Source organism: Globicephala melas, chromosome 1, assembly GCF_963455315.2.
Source record: "Globicephala melas chromosome 1, mGloMel1.2, whole genome shotgun sequence".
Classification (NCBI taxonomy): domain Eukaryota; kingdom Metazoa; phylum Chordata; class Mammalia; order Artiodactyla; family Delphinidae; genus Globicephala; species Globicephala melas.
Window position 1 is genome coordinate 67,993,790 of NC_083314.1, and position 18,480 is coordinate 68,012,269.

Here is an 18,480-nt window from a genome sequence, read left to right on the forward strand (position 1 = left end):
ATTAGCTATTGGTTCTGGCGAAGCACTTCCCCCTGTTTGGCCTTGGGTTCCCCTTTAGAAAACTTAAAAGATTAGCTCAAATGCTTTCTCGGGTCCTTTCCAGCTCTGGATGTTCCCTGTATTATGGGATCCCAGGCACCTGTTCTACGCAAGGTTCTGTTCTAGCTGCTCGAGGGTATATAATGATGAGTGAGATACAGTTCATGTCCTCAAGTATGGGGATGAGACAAGCAGACGAATGAACTATAATGTCAGGCAGAACCTAATACATGGTACAGCCCAGTTGTCATGAAGCTTCAAATGAAGGCAGTATCTCCTCTTGAGGCAGTATCAGCAAAGGCTTCATGGAGGAGGGATTCTCTGAGGTGAGCCTTGAAAAGCGGGTGATCAGACGAATAAAACAGGTAAAACAATGGTGCCAACACCACAAGGACTGGTCTGTGTGACTATATCTAAAAAGGTGGTAAGACACGAAGCTACAAGTTTGATCTGTATTTGTAGATCATCTTCTAAGACTCTAAATCCAGATGCATTAAAACAATAACATTGTCCTAAAAGGATTTGTTTTAATGACCACCCCTTTCCAAAAATACCCCACCATTAAACAGCTGAAGAATGATTTGCTACAGTGGTTGATTCATGACTGTTCACATATTTTAAAGCACTGAACTGTACATGTGCTAAAAGGCCCCTTTTCCCCAGTCACTGGGTTCCTTTGAAGTTAATAGACTCTCGACACTGGAAATGTTAATACTGAACAGACCAGATTTTAGGGAGTCCTGGTAAATTATTTTTATTGTACTTTCCTCTCCTTTTACTCCCTGAAGTAGGTGGGGGTACCTGGGGGTAGGTATTATTATTGCCATTTGGGAGGGACCACAGCTTCCACCCTAGTATAACCCACAGTACTTAGGAGCATGGCTGGCACTTGTAGGTGCCGGCAAACATCCATTCACGTCTCGTTCATAAGAAAGCACAGGTGTAAGAGAAAATCAGCCTTCCAGATTCCGACTGAGACAGAACACAGGCTTCCTAACCTTTGAACCGGGCTCCTTTTTCTCTGCCCTTTTCATCCATTTGGCTCTCTCTGTCATTGGCTCACCCAAATGACGCTCCAATGTTCCCAGGAAAGCCAGGCTTTTCATTCAGAGATGCTCCCACCACTTACTTCAGCATGAGGGTAGGTGTTGCCCCACACACCTCACTTTAAGAGCAGATCTGGACACTAAGCGGGCAAAAGGTCATCCTGGGTAATGCCAGGAACACGGCCCCTCAATCTTGGATTATCGAATAACTGCTCTCAAGTTCAAATCTCCATCTCTTAACTGAGTCAGGCAGCTCTACCCACTCCCTTTTTCTGTTGGACGCCATTTCCCCTGTTGTCTGTTAAAGAGAGATTAGAAAGAGGGCAATGAGGGGAAAATGAGAATTCTTTCTCTTATAACAGGAGGCTTTGCTATCTTTTGGGGCCTAAGCCTCTGTAGTATGATCAGAATCAAGAAAAGAATTCATTCAATTTCCACATTTAGGTTGGTCACCAGAGTGACCATATCTTACTTAGCCTCCCCTCTCAACCAAGAACACATGTATTCTTTTGGTACCATTTTAGGCTGATTGAGAATCATCGTTCTGTTTATTTTTCCCTGAAGAAAATCCTTTAGCATCATTTATCTTTTCTGACGATAAAAGTAAGATGTGCTTATACGATATTTGCAAATACAATATTTGCAATTATGCATGCAATATCGTATTTGAAAATAGGAGAATTGGAAAGAACAAAGAGTACTATAGCCATAATCCTACTACCCAGAGATAATTACTCTTAGCATTTTGATATGCATCCTAATAATTTTTTAATATGTGTATGTTTATCAGATAGGTAGATAAATAAATTAATTAACTCACTAATTAAATAGACTGAAAGGTGTGTGTGTGTGTGTGTGTGTGTGTGTGTGTGTGTTTGCTGGGTAGCATGGGATTTTAGGAAACTTTCCAGGAGCTCCATAAGCACAACATCATAAAGCAGAGAGTGAGGTGCTTATAAAAGAGGAAAAATGTCATGTATCTTAGACTTGACCTGGTATGAGACAAGTAGGGGAGGAAACTCTCTAAAGCAGCTAGTGTCCATGTCATAGCACGTGGCACAAAGGCATGTCATTACATTGCTCACAAATTACCAGCACTACCATTGTTGAGCCATACTATAATTCCATTAAAATAACAGTAAGTGGTGCCCCAAATGAAGCCATTAGTAAAAAAAAAAAGGAGCTCTGTGGCGTTTCATTAGCAGGGAATTAGCAAGGCACTGTATATTGACCAGAAGGTTCTAGAAGACTTCTTTGAGTCATCTCTGAGCTGAAATAACTCAAACAGCAGACATTTGATCTCTTTCCTTCAAAAGTTCTGTTTTCTCAGACCAGTGCTCAGGACGCCAGAGGGAAGAGAGAGCTCACAGATGGTGGAAACAGGAATTAGTGCAGCCTGATACCAAAACCAGCATTTAAATTATGCTAGTTGGCTTGGTGAAGAAGAGTATATAAAACCTTAAAAAACCTTATTAAAAATAAAGAAAGAAAAAAAATCTCTTTAACTGCCTTTTCTTCACTCCCCCTCCGTCCACAAACACACACACAGACACATATGCACACACACTTCAGATGGGGTGACCAATTGCCCCAGTTTGCCCAGGACTCTGGGATTTAATGGAATGGGGGACTTTCAGTCCCGGGTCACCCTACCCCAGGATATCCCAGCTATGACCCTTGATTTCTTGCTAAATTCAGGACACTGTAGCCTATGGGTTTCAAGTTAGATGAATGCAAGTACTTTTTAGAACAAACGAGTCTAACACTGGGAAGTGTTGAAGGATCCTTTTCTCTGGAGGTGCTTTCTACCATGGCATATTGTCTGCCGCTGCTCAAGCCTCCGTGAGATCAGAAAGTGCGAGCAAATCCACCCTAACCGGCTTTCCCGTAAATCACTTCGGCCGTTTCAGCTGTATCATTCCAGCTTTAATGTAAGACGTTCAGAGGCTGCACCGTCTTGGGAAACAGCTGACCTCGCTTACTGCCACGTTAACCCGGGGAGCAATTCCTTCCCTCTTCCTCCACTGCGGGTGAATATTAAGTAGGAAACGCCGCCTTTGTGTGTTTGTTTATCTCTGGGAACAGTGAGAGTCAAAGATGGTCTCATTAACAACCGTGTGAGGTGGCGGGAAAATAAGACCTCTGTTTTAATTTTCTTCTGCACCCCAACTGCCTCCTTCACTCTCCGATGCAAACCAGCCTTTAAAGGGACACACTCACTTTGTAAAATGCTGTTGTTGGAAACCACCCTGAGGGGATACAGGGGTGGGAATCTGTAAAGCCAAATATGCCTCCATAATGGGAGAGAGTTCACATTTACACCCAGTTCCTTCAGGTTAATTCTGTAGCCTGTGGCCTGGGAAGCAAGACTTGGTGTAACATTTAATTCCACCAGGGGAAACCTAAGCCGGCAGCAGGCTTGACCTGGAACCTCATGAAGAGGAAGCTAATAGAATATAGAATTAGGACAAAACGCAGTAGATTTCCTAGTTAAGGAAATCTGGACTTTCAAAACACAAATTCAAGGCATTTGGGAACAAAATGTTTCAGGAACAAAAATGACTACTCTCTATCCTACCCACATAACTTGATAGACGCCACATTTTGCCAGAATCCCATCTAATGGATAAGGCAAAGCACGCCTATCAGAGGAGGTGGAGGAAGCCAGCCATGGAGCTGGGGATGGAGTGATGGTGGGTGGCAAAACCCGCACGGCTCCTCCTGAAATACACAGGAGCACAGAACTGCAGCTTAAGCCCTGACTTCCCTGTCCTCTGTTGCCCTCCTCGAGCCAGGACTCAGGGGGCCACCTGCCTCTCCCTCGCTGTTGCGGAGCCAGTACCCCCTTTCACCCAGAGCAGCGGCTGCTGGGCTGAGTGGGAACCGCTGGTCCCATCCTGCTCTTATTCCCGCTCTTCCTCTGAGCTTACCTTAGCAGTACACGGTTGATGCAGAGAATTCATCACCTGATGTGACAGCCCAAGCGAGCCTGGCACTAAGAAACTCTCATTTGCAACCCAGAAATACACTGAGGTGCCACAAACCGGCTGATGTCAGCACCGAGTTGAGCTTGATCTGCATATGGGCCAGATGCCATTACCAGCAATGCCTTCAGCAAGGGTGAGGTAGACGTGCCCCAGGCCCTCAATAACCCAGGCCCTGGTGGGGCCAGACAGGAAGAAAAACAAAGAAACATGCATGCATCCTCTCCCCCCCCCCCACACACACTTGCACATACAAGCACACACACAGCCACCATTTATCAGGGGAGACATCAGCTCACACAGTGGAGTCACACCTAGATCCAACATTCTTCCACCAAGACAGAACTATGTCTTGCTGATGTGCATAGACTTTTCCCAAGATTATTCTGTGAGCACTTCCCAAGAGATGCTCTGGGATGAAAAAATGCTACTGGAAAGCCCCCTTAGGGACAAAGGATTCAAAATTTCCCTGGGAAATTTTACAACAGTAAACAGACCCACGCCTATTTGGCACCCCTACAGTTCCCTCTCGAGCTGCCCTCAGCGTGAGCTTTCACAAATGTAGTTTTGATCATGTCACCTCCCTTTTCAAACCTTCAGTGTCTTCCTACTGGACTCAAGGTGAGGTTCAATGTCCTCGTCAGGTCTATCATGTCCTGGACCTTGCTGACTCTTCAACTCCATGCTCATGTTTAATATTTCAACCGTATCAGGGTACTTAGAAATTCCTGTAACAGAGCTGCCATTTCATGCCCGTTTCTTTCCCCTTGAATACAGTGCCCCACTCATCCATTTACTTGCCACTATTGCCCTGCTTCTTTTTCAAGACTGAGTTTAAGTATCCTTGCACCTGTATCTGACCCCTGGCAACTTTTCTTCCTCCTATAAGCCCTCCAGGTCATCGCCCCCCCCCCCACCCCGCATCTCCCTGCCAGGATGTACCTCTATCACAGCACCTGTGCCGCCGTATTGTATTTGTTCTTTCACACGTCTGGACCATGAGAACAGGGCCATGGAACTTATCTTTGATTCCAAAGTTCCTACCATGATGCTTGACACAGCGTAGATTTTAATAAATATCTCTTGGAGGAACATAAGAAGAAGTAAATAAACATTTAGTGGCACTGTAACATCTATCCTCCATCGTGGTTATGGACACAGAGAAGGGTATCAGGTCCCTGACCTCCACAGTTCAGTCTGACTACATGTAAAGAGCTGTGTATACCTAGAAAATATTCAAGATGCAAAGCAGAGGTAGCACCAGGGTTCAAGGCAACTTTTACACCTAGGAAGTGAACGTTTCTCCTGCGAATAAGTAGGCATAAAGGAGATCTGGTACTTCATAGCTTAACCCAAACAAGAAACTATGTTTCATGTTTATATTGTTCTGTTTTCTTTTTAGGGAAAGCAATTGAGAAAAACATTGGATACTGCCTGTTGCAGTTCCATCTTAACAAGGAGTGTTCTCCACAGGGCACAAGGAGCGGGAAGATATCCCACCCTGCATCTGGAACGGTCTCCTAGTCACCACCTCAGGCATCCTGGGAATCAGACAAATGTACAAAATAGACATAGTCCCAAAGTGGCCTGTAGGTCTTTGCCCATCTTTAGTCTCTCGAGGGCTGAGACCCACATGCAGGTAGAGCTTCCACCATGGGACCTGGGAAAGGAATTGCCAGATAAAATATAGGATACCCAGTTGAATTTGAGTTTTAGATAAACAACAAATAATTTTTTAGTGTAAGTATGTCCCATGCAGTATTTTCATTTGCTAAATCTGGGTAACCCTGTCTGGGAAGAACATGTACTCTCAGCAAAAACTTTTTTATTCTAGCCTAGTTTGGCTAGAATAAATTTTTTGACCTTTGACCTTCTGCACCTGTATCTTCATAGAGGGAATGTCTTCCTTGTGGCTGTGACCATCTCTACCAAGCCCTTGCCTAGCTTCTGCTTGGTGTCCTGCTGTTTATCACAGTTCATTTAAGAATGAGGTAGTGACATATATACACTACTATGTATAAAGTAGATAAATAAGGACCTACTGTATAGCACAGGGAACTATACTCAATATTTTGTAATAATCTACATGGGAAAATAATCTGAAGAAAGAATATATACATACATATATGTATAACTGAATCACTTTGCTGTACACCTGAAACTAACACAACATTGTAAATCAACTATACTTCAATTTTTTTTAAAAAAGAATGAGGTAGTGACTTGCTCTTGTAAGTGAAATCCTGCTCTGGAACCTCAGCCCACCAACTACTGCCTGCCATCACATTTCCCTGAAGTTGGTCCTCTGTCTGGATTATCCCATGCCGCTGGCTCTAGGATTCCTGTTTCCATGGTCCCCTGCCTATTGGGGGTATCCTCTCTGATTGCCACTTACCACTAGGTCAGTCCCTGGTGACCTCACACCCAAGTCACACCACCATACCCCTTGCTAGTCTGCTTCCCACCACAGACTCTTGAGCCCTGAGATTTTGCCGTGAAGGTTAAGAGAGATCAGTGGTACCATTAGCCTTTCCTGGTAGAGAACAGAAGTCAGTACTTTAAGGTGCTCTGAAGGAATAATAGATTTCTCACTGTCCAAGTGAGATTCCTTCCTACTCTACAGAGAAGTGAGAGGTTTTTGCCTTTGCCTACCCCCTTCTCTGGTCTCTAGGAATCCATATCTTCTTTCATGGCCCAGCCTGAGGGCTACCTCCTTTCTGCAAGTCACTTCAGGGCAAATCATCACCCACTTCTCTACATTCTAGTACCACTGACTTTTTGACCTTTCATGTTGACATTTAACCACATGCAGCTTTTATTTATGTAAATATCCATGCGAGCACCAGATCTTATTAGCTGCAATCCTTTAATTCTTAAAATCTACAAATATGTGTTCAGTGCCTACCTCATACTATGTACGAGGCATACTGTGGTAGATATAACACATTTTTAAAAAATGTGGTGTCTGCCCTCATGGAGCTTGCCGACTTGTGGGAAATAGACATTCAAAACATATCAAAAGAACAAATATAGATTCCAGATGGTAATAAATGCTATGAGACAGAGGAACAGGGACCTCACTGAGGTTGGGGCTTCTGGAAAGTCAGCCTAAAAGTAAACAGAAAATAGACAAGTAAAGAGTGGGGCAAAGAGCCTTCTAGGCAGAAGGAGAAACCTGTCCAAAGGCTCCATGGAACCGAAAGAAGGCCTGAAAGAATGGAGCATCGGAGCACAGTGGCGAGTGCAGCAAGACGGGCCTGGAGAATGGGATGGCTTGATCATGCCAAGACTTGCAGACTTTGATTTTTATCTTCAGTAAGATGATAAATCATTCAACCACAAGCTGTTAGAAGACAAGGATCATGTCGGATAGAGCAACTGTTCAATTAAGTACTTGAGTTGAACAACAGAGAAATGAATGCTTTGAAAGCTTCTTTTGGTGCCTGTCCCTGTGTCTATAAGGCCATCTGTATGCTGGTACCCATTGTAACTTTAGTTATGTAAGAATAGTAATAATAATTCTCTTACTTTGGTTGAAACAAATATATAATGGTACATACACTCAGTGTGAACATCTATTCTTCTCAGGCCAGGAATCTACGACTCAGCAACTAGAATTCGCCAAACTTAGTCCCCACGTGCCACAGCTTCTGGACATTTCAGGTTTCAAAAGCTTGGGGCGCATGAAGTGCAGAGCATGGCAGCTACTAATCTCAGGGCGGAAGGCAGATGACCCATGCTCTTAAGTTCACCTTCTGGGAATCTATGCGCTGTTTATGAAGGTGCTAGAACCTATGAACCACGAGACTGGCCTCAGAGAATTCTTTCCGGGGATTCTAACACCTTCTACTCTCCAGCCTCAATCCACCTTACCAAACTTGGTTTTGGACAAGACAAACTGTATTCCTCGGGGGTTATACTTCTGAGACATCACTGTGTGTGGTACCACCTTGTTAGTTAATACAGTTTACCTTACACGGGCAATGCGAAGTCCTGGGCTGAGACCTGTATAGTCAGAGGGTAACCCTGATCCATGTTCACTTGGTATGAATGTGAACTCTCTCATTACAAGTCATTATCTCCAACTGTATCTGGCATGCACTCAAGGGCACTCAGTCAAAATCCAACTGCAAAATTACAGCACCATCACAGTGCAACATCCTGCCAGCTCTCAGCGCCACACGACTGAAGTACACGCACATACAGGTCAACTCCAAGATCAAGATCTATTTTGGAAGCTTCTTAACTTCATCCTTCCTTAATTCATCTGTTGTGAAGGCCCAAAATTAATACTGCCATGTAAGGCACTTGAGACACAGAGGATGGTCTGGGTTGAACCTTTCGTAGCTTGCACAGGATACGAGGTAGTGTACGTTTCCAAGTTTAAGGCTGGGATGCTTTTGGATTTCTGCTCAAAGTGCAAATAGGACAGTTACATGTAATGTTTCCATGTTCCACAGACTTAGGGGGGCCTTAGGTTAAATGTACATACAGGAAGTGAAAACTTCAAATTTGTTTTATTTAACTTTTCAGAGACAAAGAAAAATAAGCTCAGCTTGCTTTAGCTAAATAGAGGTATCTTAGTGCAGAAAACTATTTATATCTGAATAAACATCCTCTACATCCAGCCCTGCAAAACTAAAGCACACGCACACTTACACCCATCCACACACACTGCACAAAAACACACATAATTTCCACACACTTTATCATACTGACGTAGAGCTAATACGTGTTCAGAAAATACTTATGGCACCTAAAAAATGTGCAAACACACACAGATGCTGCAGATGCTGGAAAAGAGTAGCTCTATAAGACAATAGATAATTATATTTACTCATATAGCCAAATCTGAAAAATTCAAGCAAAGGGTATTTTTTTTACTCTCAGTATAAATTATCTGATTGGCTGATACAGACAGCTCCAGATTCTTCACTTTAGTTTCATAACCTTTGATTTTGCCGTGGCTTTGTTGAAAGGCTATTATCTACTCAGGGTACACACAGGAACTGTATACACACCTGAACGAGAAACGGTGGCTATCTACGGAACACACACATAACCCGTGGTGTAAACCTTGAGGCTATTTACCATCACACAGGAAGCTAAATCCTCTTACACTTTCCTGACCATCCAAGAGACAGCAATTACCCCAGATTATCAGACCAACAATGACATGTCGCGTAAAGAGAGACACCGAGCCAACTTCACATCCCAAAGACTGGCATATTCAAGTACACTTAGGACATTAATAGCAATTTACGTGCCATCACTGAGACAAAGCCACAAAGGCTCCGTTGGCAGCCTCTTATTTTGAAGCCTATTATTTGTGGGAGTTACAGGCTATAATCACAACAGAAACTTTCAAAACCCTTATCTTCCGTGACGCACCAAATCTATTTCAGAGCCATAATTGCTATGTCACCGGAGAGTCTGCTGCTTAATGCACTCAAATGCCATTTAGTGTTTGCAGGGTCATTACAGCTAACAGAAGGGTAGGAGGGAGAGATGGTGGGAAGTTGTAGGGTACAGGCAGACAGAGAATGTTGAGGGGAACGTGCTAGAATGGGGCATGAGGCTCTACTGTGCCTTATTTAGGGAACGATACTGTTGTTTTGAGAATTCTACGTACCTATGAAATGAAGGCAAGTGCTTGGAAACTACGTACTCAACAATTCAGAGTTATTTTGACACCACCCCAGATATCTTCAGTGGATGCTGGGGGATATCCTCTTTTATTCTGAGATTCTCATCCAAGTATAAAACTGGGTTGATTTTTTAAATTTTAATTTTTTTCCTTTTAGATTGTCCCAGCAATCTCTGCAGTGGAAATCTTCCAGCTGTGCTGTGGGCTCAGGAGTCTGACTTGGCTTTTCTATATGTGTTCTGCCAGGGAATGAGAAGGGCAGAGGGGAGTGATGATGGTGAGATGTCAAAATTCAATCATCTAGAAGAATGTGCTACCTTTCAGATGGTAAAAGAAGATGCAAGGAGACAGATATAGCCTCCAAAATATGAGAAAACACCTAGTCACTCAAAAGACCATTTTTTAGACCTAAGTTGAGCTACGGTCGTAAGAAAACTTTTAAATTATATGTAGCTTTATTTCTTCAACCTGGCTATAAACTAGCCAATGACTTATTTGGCAACTCCTAATACTTAGGGGAATACTAGACATAGGGTAAATCTTCAAGGAAAGTTTTGACTGACTAATGTATCTCTAGGTTTTTTTTTTTTTTGCAGTACGCGGGCCTCTCAGTGTGTGGCCTCTCCCGTTGCGGAGCACAGGCTCCGGCCGCGCAGGCTCAGCGGCCATGGCTCACGGGCCCAGCCGCTCCGCGGCATGTGGGATCTTCCCGGACCGGGGCACAAACCCGTGTCCGCTGCATCGGCAGGCGGACTCTCAACCACTGCACCACCAGAGAAGCCCCTCTCTAGGTTCTTTTAGACAATTCTTGGGTTCTATTTTATAGTCCTGAGTTTTTTCATACACTAGAAATACACAAAATGTCAAGCCAGTTCAGATTGCAGGGTTAATATTTTTTTTAAGATCGCCACCAGTATCACGTATAGATCTGCCTTTAGTTTTCCCAGGATAACAATCCAGCTTTCACTCTGAAGAACCTTCCACAGAAATAGAATGAGACCTGGGGCCTTATTCCTCCTGAGTCTTCCTCCATTGAGAAATAGAATTTTCTCTATTTTCTAAATATTGGCCCAGTAAGAAATGGAATCATACCTTTCTTGTGTAAGAGTTCTTAGAAATCAATAAGAAAAACATGAGCATTTCAAGAATGCATAAAAAAGACTAACAAACAGATGAAAAATGTTCAATCTCATTAGTAAATCAAAGAGAGATACAAATTAAATTAAACTAAAAATGAGATGGCATTTTATAATGTGATAATTGAAAAAGACTGAAAAACTGCTAAGACATGGTTATTGAGAATGTAAGGAAATGAGAAGGATCAAAAATGCTGGTAGGAACCATAAATTAATAGGAGTTTCCAGGAGAAAAGTTTACAATACATCACGAAGGCCTTAGATTTGTTCATACCCTTTGATCTAGCAGCTCCATTTCTAGGAATTTATTCAAGGAAATAATACAAAACATGCACTGAATTTTCTGTACTATGATGCTTACCACAGTGTTATTAATAATAGTAAAAAAAAAAGAAAACAGCTTAAACGTTCCACAGTAGAGACTGATTAAATAAATCACGGACCTTCCCAGTAACAAGCTCTTATGCAGTTATTAAACTTATGTTTGAGAAGAATGTTTAATGATATGGAAAATATTCATAATATATTTTTAGTAAAATAAGTAGGCTACAAAATGATGTGTTCCATATGATCCTAACTTTTCTACACCCACACAAAACATACTTAGACACAAAATGCTAGGAGGCTGCCACGCAAAAAGTTAGCAGTAATTTTCTTCTTTGTGAATTTCCTGCATTCTCCAAATTTTCTACATTAAATATTAATTTGTAATCCAAAAAAAAAAGTAAATGTAAAATTTAAACAAAGTGTAGGAAGGAAAGTCCACATCTAATTTAGGTCTTTGTCTTGTGTGTTTGAAAGGTCGTGGCCAACCTCTACAGCTCATTGGAAAAAAGACCAGTGCAATTAATGGTCAAATCCAAGTCTGAGGAAGAAAGATGGAGGTAAGAGGGACTCTTCTGCCTGGAGACTAGTGCATTAGCAGGTGATTTCACAACTCTCTTCAAAATATAATTACCTGTCAGGAGTATTAATCAGTTGTTTTTCCCATTCCACAAAAATTAAGGTCAAAGGAAGGAGGCTAAACATAGCAAATCAACTTAGACAAGATGGAGAGTTGCTTGAAAAGCATTTGATCTCTTTTTAATTTTCCCTGTCCCAATGCCCAACACAACTGGTTAATAGTAAATTCCAAGAAAATGCCTGCTGATCGAATGAGGGAATATGATGAATGAATAAATGAAGGAATTGTAGATCAAGCCCAAGTCTTCAGAGATAACACCTGCCCCAGAGAAAAGTATGGGGAAGAGAAGAAACAGCAACAGATACCTGGTCTCTGAACATATGCATAAAAGAGTTCTAGCATGAATTAGTAAAGATTATTGGGTATAAGGTATATGGAAGTTGGAGGTAAAAGATGGGTACTGGGATATGATAAATAGAGAGAAAAAGAAGAAAAAGCCATCGTCTTATGGGAGAGACTCTTTCTGGACCACAGAAACCCCAAAATGTGTAGGGGTTCCAGGCAGGCAAAAAATCCAGACACAAGTTGGTTGTTGGTTTTTCAAAAAAAGAAAGAAAGCAAAGAAAAACCTCTTGACAATAGGTTCAAGTAGGCTCACTTCAAAAAGTATGCATTAAAAAAAATTTAAAAAAAAAAAGCATGCATTAAGCACCTAGTGTGTACCAAGTCTGAAAGGAAGGCTGGGATACAAACTAGAATCCTCTTCAGAAACCTACGGCTGAGAGGAAGTAAAGAAAAGAATCAGAGAAGAACGCCCATTCCAAGCCCAGAGCACTAAGTACTACGTAGGAACTAGGAAGAACTTCTAGGAGGAGATAATCCTGATCTAAACCCTGTAAAATGGGTAGGATTATGAGATGTTTTCCCACTGACACAGGTTCCGGCCCATGGATTCTACTGCTTGAGAATTTTAACCACTAGCAATTGTCTCTAGGAAAGGCCAAGCTTACTAGGACAAGAGGGTTAAAGAACCAACATTTACAGTGCCAGGCACTGCTCGAACATGTAATCTAGAGAAGTACCGGGGCAGGTACTTGGTGATTTAACAGCAAAAACAATCACTCCAGACAAGGAATGAAAATTGACACCCATAGGTATATTTTTTCTAACCTTTAGACTTTTTTTATTGCTGTTGTTCTGACGCCTGATTTCACCCCTCACTAAACTTTTTTTGTTTACATTTTTAAGGTCCTAATTATTTTAATAAAATTAAATAAGTTAAATAAGTTAATGCATGTAAAGTTAAATGAATTAAAGTTAAATGAATTAAATAAGTTAATGCAGGTAAAGTGCCTAACACATGGGAAGAAGTCAGAAAGTGTTAGTTATTAATACAATTATTAAATGTCCTTTTAGCCTGTTAATTTTCTCTTCTTATTGTTTTATAATTGTTCTTTAATTTACTGCTTTATACCACTTCCTTATTTTATTACTACTTGATCTGTTTTATAATCTTCGTAAGTATGTTCTTAGAGGAGGTTATTTACTTTAACCACTCATTCTAGCTTATTTTATGTTGTTATTATCCTCTTTGCTACTTGCATATTTTAATTGCTTTTAATGTTCATTTTGCCATTTCACATGCAATTTTATCCATCTCCTGCCTTTTTTTTTTTTTTTTTTTTTTTTCGGTACGCGGGCCTCTCACTGTTGTGGCCTCTCCCGTTGCAGAGCACAGGCTCCGGACGCGCAGGCTCAGCGGCCATGGCTCACGGGCCCAGCCGCTCCGCGGCATGTGGGATCTTCCCGGACCGGGGCACGAACCCGCGTCCCCTGCATCGGCAGGCGGACTCTCAACCACTGCGCCACCAGGGAAGCCCCATCTCCTGCCTTTTTATCATTCCATTGCCTTCTTTCTTCTTCATTTTCTGTTTTTCTTATTTCCTGGATCTTTTAAATTTAATATTTGCCATTATTTTTTTTCTATTTATTTTTTCTAGTTTTGTTCATCTATTACCCTTGTACCTGTTGCACTTATTCTTTTAACTTATTCTTTTAAATTTTTATTCTTTTTAATTATTAAAAATGCCAAGTACTAATTGTCGACAAAGGGGGCCACTTGACAGAAGTCCTGGCCCAGTGAAGCAAGGTGGCTCCTTCTCATCTTTTCTGCTGGCCTAGGAAAAACTGCTACTTCTATAGTTAATGCCCCAGTTTCTTCACTGCTGATCTTCCATCCTCCAAAAACATTACTTAACATGTATAATTTATTAAGTTAACAGGCAAAATTTTCCTCTTCTTCCATTTCACTGTCCCCAAATTAAAACTTCAAAACAAAACAAAACCTCTATTGATATTTGGTACCTAGATTCCTGAAACAGTCTTGCCATCTATTTTAGTGAACCATCAAATCTCTCCATGAAGAGACACTTGATCTAAAATCTCTCTTCTCTCTTGTGTATGATCACGGGGTCCCTGGCTAAGTTGGCTAGCCAAATATGACATAATAGTGGTGAAGAGTAAGCTATATCCAGGGAAGGACTTACTTACTATATAAGTTTTAGATTTAATTCTAGTAAAAGAACCAACCAGTCTTAAGCCTTCTATACGCTACCCTGAAAGGATATATAACAGAATAGTCATAACTGAGTTCTTAGAGTTCTTTCCCATATCAGCCAGGCTCCAAAATATTTATTACTAGGAAACATAACGGATTCTCTTACTGTAAGGTTCTTGACACCTCCCTTCATTAAGCGTAAGATCTAGAGGTTCAAGTGTCCATCTGGATAAAGGGAAAGAACAGAAGCTTCGGAGTTAGACCGTCTTGGCCCACACCCTGGCTCTATCACTGACGGGCTATTTGACTTTTGGGCAAACTACTTAACCTCTCTGAGTCTCCATTTTCTATCCATAAAATGGAGATGAGAATGTTTATAAAGACACTGGATTAGGGTACTCAATAACTATTATGAATTAGTATTCTTAGTATGATATTTGTGGAGGCTCAAGTTATCCCCAGAACTTTAAGCATGTAATTAATTGTGCTTTTGTTCTTCTACCCCTCTAAAAAGGCACAGAACCCTCAGTAGTTACGCTGGCTCTCTGTAGAACTCCTGAGCTCTGGTGAGAGAGGGATCTGAAACTTCCCTCATGAGAACCTCATCCTCTTACAGAGAGAGTATCCTCAAGGTCTACAGGTCGGCTGAGGCTGGCTTCCACACTCCCAGGGACTGGACCCCTCTAAGCCCCGAAGAGTTTTTAGAAATGTAGAAAGGTTCAAGTCAAGATGAGTTCAAAGACACGTCTGGCTTAGGCTTGAAAAATTATTAGGTTAGATGAATTAGTGGCGGACAGAGTGGGAAATTATGATGGCCGTCCCCCAAATTCTTTAAAAATCATATTATGTTGATTATATAAAGGTGGTGTAGTCCTTCCCTTTCAGTGAAGCAGGGGACTGAACCAGGTAACTCCCAGTCCTTCTAGCTTTCTGTGACTTTACAGAGTGCAAGAACCATGTCCTATTGATATTTGCATTCCTGGTACTGGATATCAGAAGGTTCTCAATAAATCTGTCAAATAAAGCACTTATTCATTTACTTAACCTGGTTAGTTGTTCCAGACTCAAGTCAGTCATGGCTTCTGCCTTATATATCTGGGAATTTGGAGAATATTTAGGAATCCAAATACTTAATATTTAAAGATGTGGAACAGAATATCCCAAAACTCACTTAGAGCCAGGTATAAGTAGAGATTTTTAAAATGTACCAAAGTTAAAAATAACAATTGGATTTTCTTAAAAAAGAGGTCTAATATTTTCTCTGAAAACAAACTTGTCTAAGAACATGGAACTCCTTCTCAGCTGTCAAGAAGAGGGCCATCTTCTGAAATCAATACTAACTTTTCCCCACAATTAAATTCAGCCAATTTAATTAGCTTAATATTTACCAAGGTCTAAAGGGGCTATGCCACTTTCAGGAGCAACCACAAAAACAAACTGCCCTTTTGAGGTTGTAACTGTTTTTTCTTTATGGAGCAGAAGGCGGGGTCGACTTGAGTCCGGAACAGCTAACCCAATCCTAGCCCAAGGACAGCATGGCTGCAAGGACAAATGTGGGCCCAACCGGACAGGATGCTATAACACATCGATTCCAATGAAAACAGCATGGCGTCATTGTCGTGTCAGAGATAGGACTATTTCCAAAAACACAAATTTATCTTTTCCTTATAGCTTTGAAGTATTTCCTCTCCTCCTGGATTTTCTTGGGAGTGGAAAAACATCATGCTTATAAGTAGAACAGGGATACTGGAAGAGGCCTTTGACACCATCCAGCTCAACTGTCCTTTTTAGAGTACAGGAGACTGAGTCTTATCGAGAGAAAGTGACTTGTCCACAGTTACACAGGCAGAAAGTGGCAGAAGTGAAAGATGTGTACACACATTATAAATGTGGTCATGTTTGGAGTGATTGTATCACTAGGTTTGAGATCAAGAAAATTCTTTGTGACTACTTCTACTTCTACAAAGAGATAAGGGATCTCCACAGAAGGATACTTATTTTATTTTAAGTCCATGGTATGGCTCTTTTGTGCAGCGGGGAGTAGGTTTCTCAAACTATTGCTGGTTGGTCTTGAATTCCTCTCTTCTGCTATATAGCTTAATTTCAAATTCCCTCCTAAACTACAAAGCTGATTGGCTCCCTTGTCCTAGTATTCCAAGAACAGGAAACGTAATCTCAGATAAAGTGTTGAATGAGACTGAAAGTTAAAATACATCTTGATTGGCATCAGGGTTTCTCCAACTTGACCTGGATATATTATGATGTAGCCTCATTCCCCGAGGTCAAAAATGCTATTGATGACATATTTATTGAAGGAATGGATGAATGAATTAATGAATACATGAATGCATGAATATTTAAATATGCCATTGAATGATCTGGCCTCATTCATCTTCTGTACCTTTAAGGACTTTCACCTGGCAGCTGGTGAAAAACAGTGGATTGCATATGAAATTACAATATTGGGATTTTTTTTTTTCTTTTTGCTTCTCCAACTATTGTGGGCTCAAATAAAATGCTGTTCTAGTCTCGAATGCTCAGTTGATACGGTATTAAGGCTGAAAGGCCTCATCACGTAAGAAGCTAAAGGGACTTTCCCTTTGGCTCTGTCATCAGGGAGAGCCAGGCTTATAAGCTTCTGGAAGGTGGGAGTCCATCTCCTCTGTACTGCTGCCTTCAACCCTGCAGAGACTGGTTCACCGTGTTCAAGCCTATCCTCACTCCCTTTACCCCCCAGACTGGGGCTGTTCACAGGTTCCTGGCTGCAGCACCAGAAGGTACCCAAAGGCAAGTAACTGGGAGCACGTCTGAATATGTTTTAGTAACTTCAAAATTCACATTCAGCTTGGTAGAACAATTAAAACTTCATATAATTAAAGTGAGTTTTTAAAGATCTGCATATGACTTTAATTATCACCCTCACTCTCCAGTCTTACAAGTCCACATGTGGCAACATCTTATTAATATATACTTTAAGTGGAAGGAGGTCTCTCAGAAGTAGTTAAGAAAAAATGAAAATGATGGCAGGTGGCCAAGTATTACCAAGTAAGCCCTGTGATGTTTAAATGCCTGAAACGTGTTCACTTAAATAGTTCTCTATTTTTGTCCCAATGATTCTATATTTTATTTATTTTCTTCGTAAATGTCCTTTTGTCCCTTTGCCTAACGTGGGAGAAAGCAAAAAAAAAAATAAAATAAAAACACGTATGTTATGGTTTACAAAGACCAAAGCTTCATATCTATTTTTCCACTACTATAATTATCACAAAGCAAAATCAATGAGACTTTTCTGTCATAAACTAACGTTTATGACACTTTGCCTTTATAGAGAGAACACTAACACTTTATTTCTATTTTCACTTAATCTCTTGAATAATGACAATCTTATAGGGGTATCTGTCAACATTTAAGATGTGGCTGGAGTGAACTCACTCCCTTAACTCACATGTTATTTTATTTTAAAAAAATTTATTATTTTTTAATATTTATTTATTTATTTGGCTGTGCTGGGTCTTAGTTGTGGCACGTGGGATCTAGATCCCTGACCGGGGATCGAACCCAGGCCCCCTGCATTGGGAGAACCGAGTCTTAACCACTGGACCACCAGGGAAGTCCCCTCTCACATTTTAAAATAATCAAAAATAATTTCACCCTAAAGACTAATGCTTTCTGCTACCACAAATCTCCGTGAATTCAAAGGGAGAAGTTCATGTAATGCAAGCTCTTCCTCCTTCCCTCAAGATCCAACTGAAAGGGGAAGCGATAGGGTAGGCTAGAAAAGATGGCGGAGACTAACTCAACGGAAAGAGTTTTCTGGAAAGAGGAGCCTACAGTTGAGCCTGGTGTCCCTTGAGTGAACAGTAGGAATCAAAAACCATACTTGTAGGACTCCAGAACTACTAAGCTGAAAGGACCTTAGAGCTTGTTGATGGGATAAATTTGACAGATGAAGCAACGATACAGAGATGAAGAGACTCGCCAGAAGAAGGATCCAAGTTTCCTGATTTCAGGTTGCTGCCACTGTCCACCCGTTTGTGCAGGTTCTAGTCCCACGTCTGGTAGAGAAAGCAGTGAGAACCCCATGAGAAACGGTGTTCTCCAGGCTTGTGGTTGCCAAAGGGGAGTGGGGATGGCGGAGGGAAGGACTGGGAGTATGGGATTAGCAGA

The 18,480-nt window shown here is 41.3% G+C and overlaps 1 protein-coding gene across 4 annotated transcripts in view; it reads right to left on the reverse strand.

Moving 5' to 3' along the window:
* The window catches only part of PBX1 (PBX homeobox 1), a 318,246-nt gene that overhangs the window by 41,127 nt on the left and 258,639 nt on the right, over positions 1 to 18,480 (reverse strand). The gene's annotated exons all lie outside the window — the stretch shown is intronic.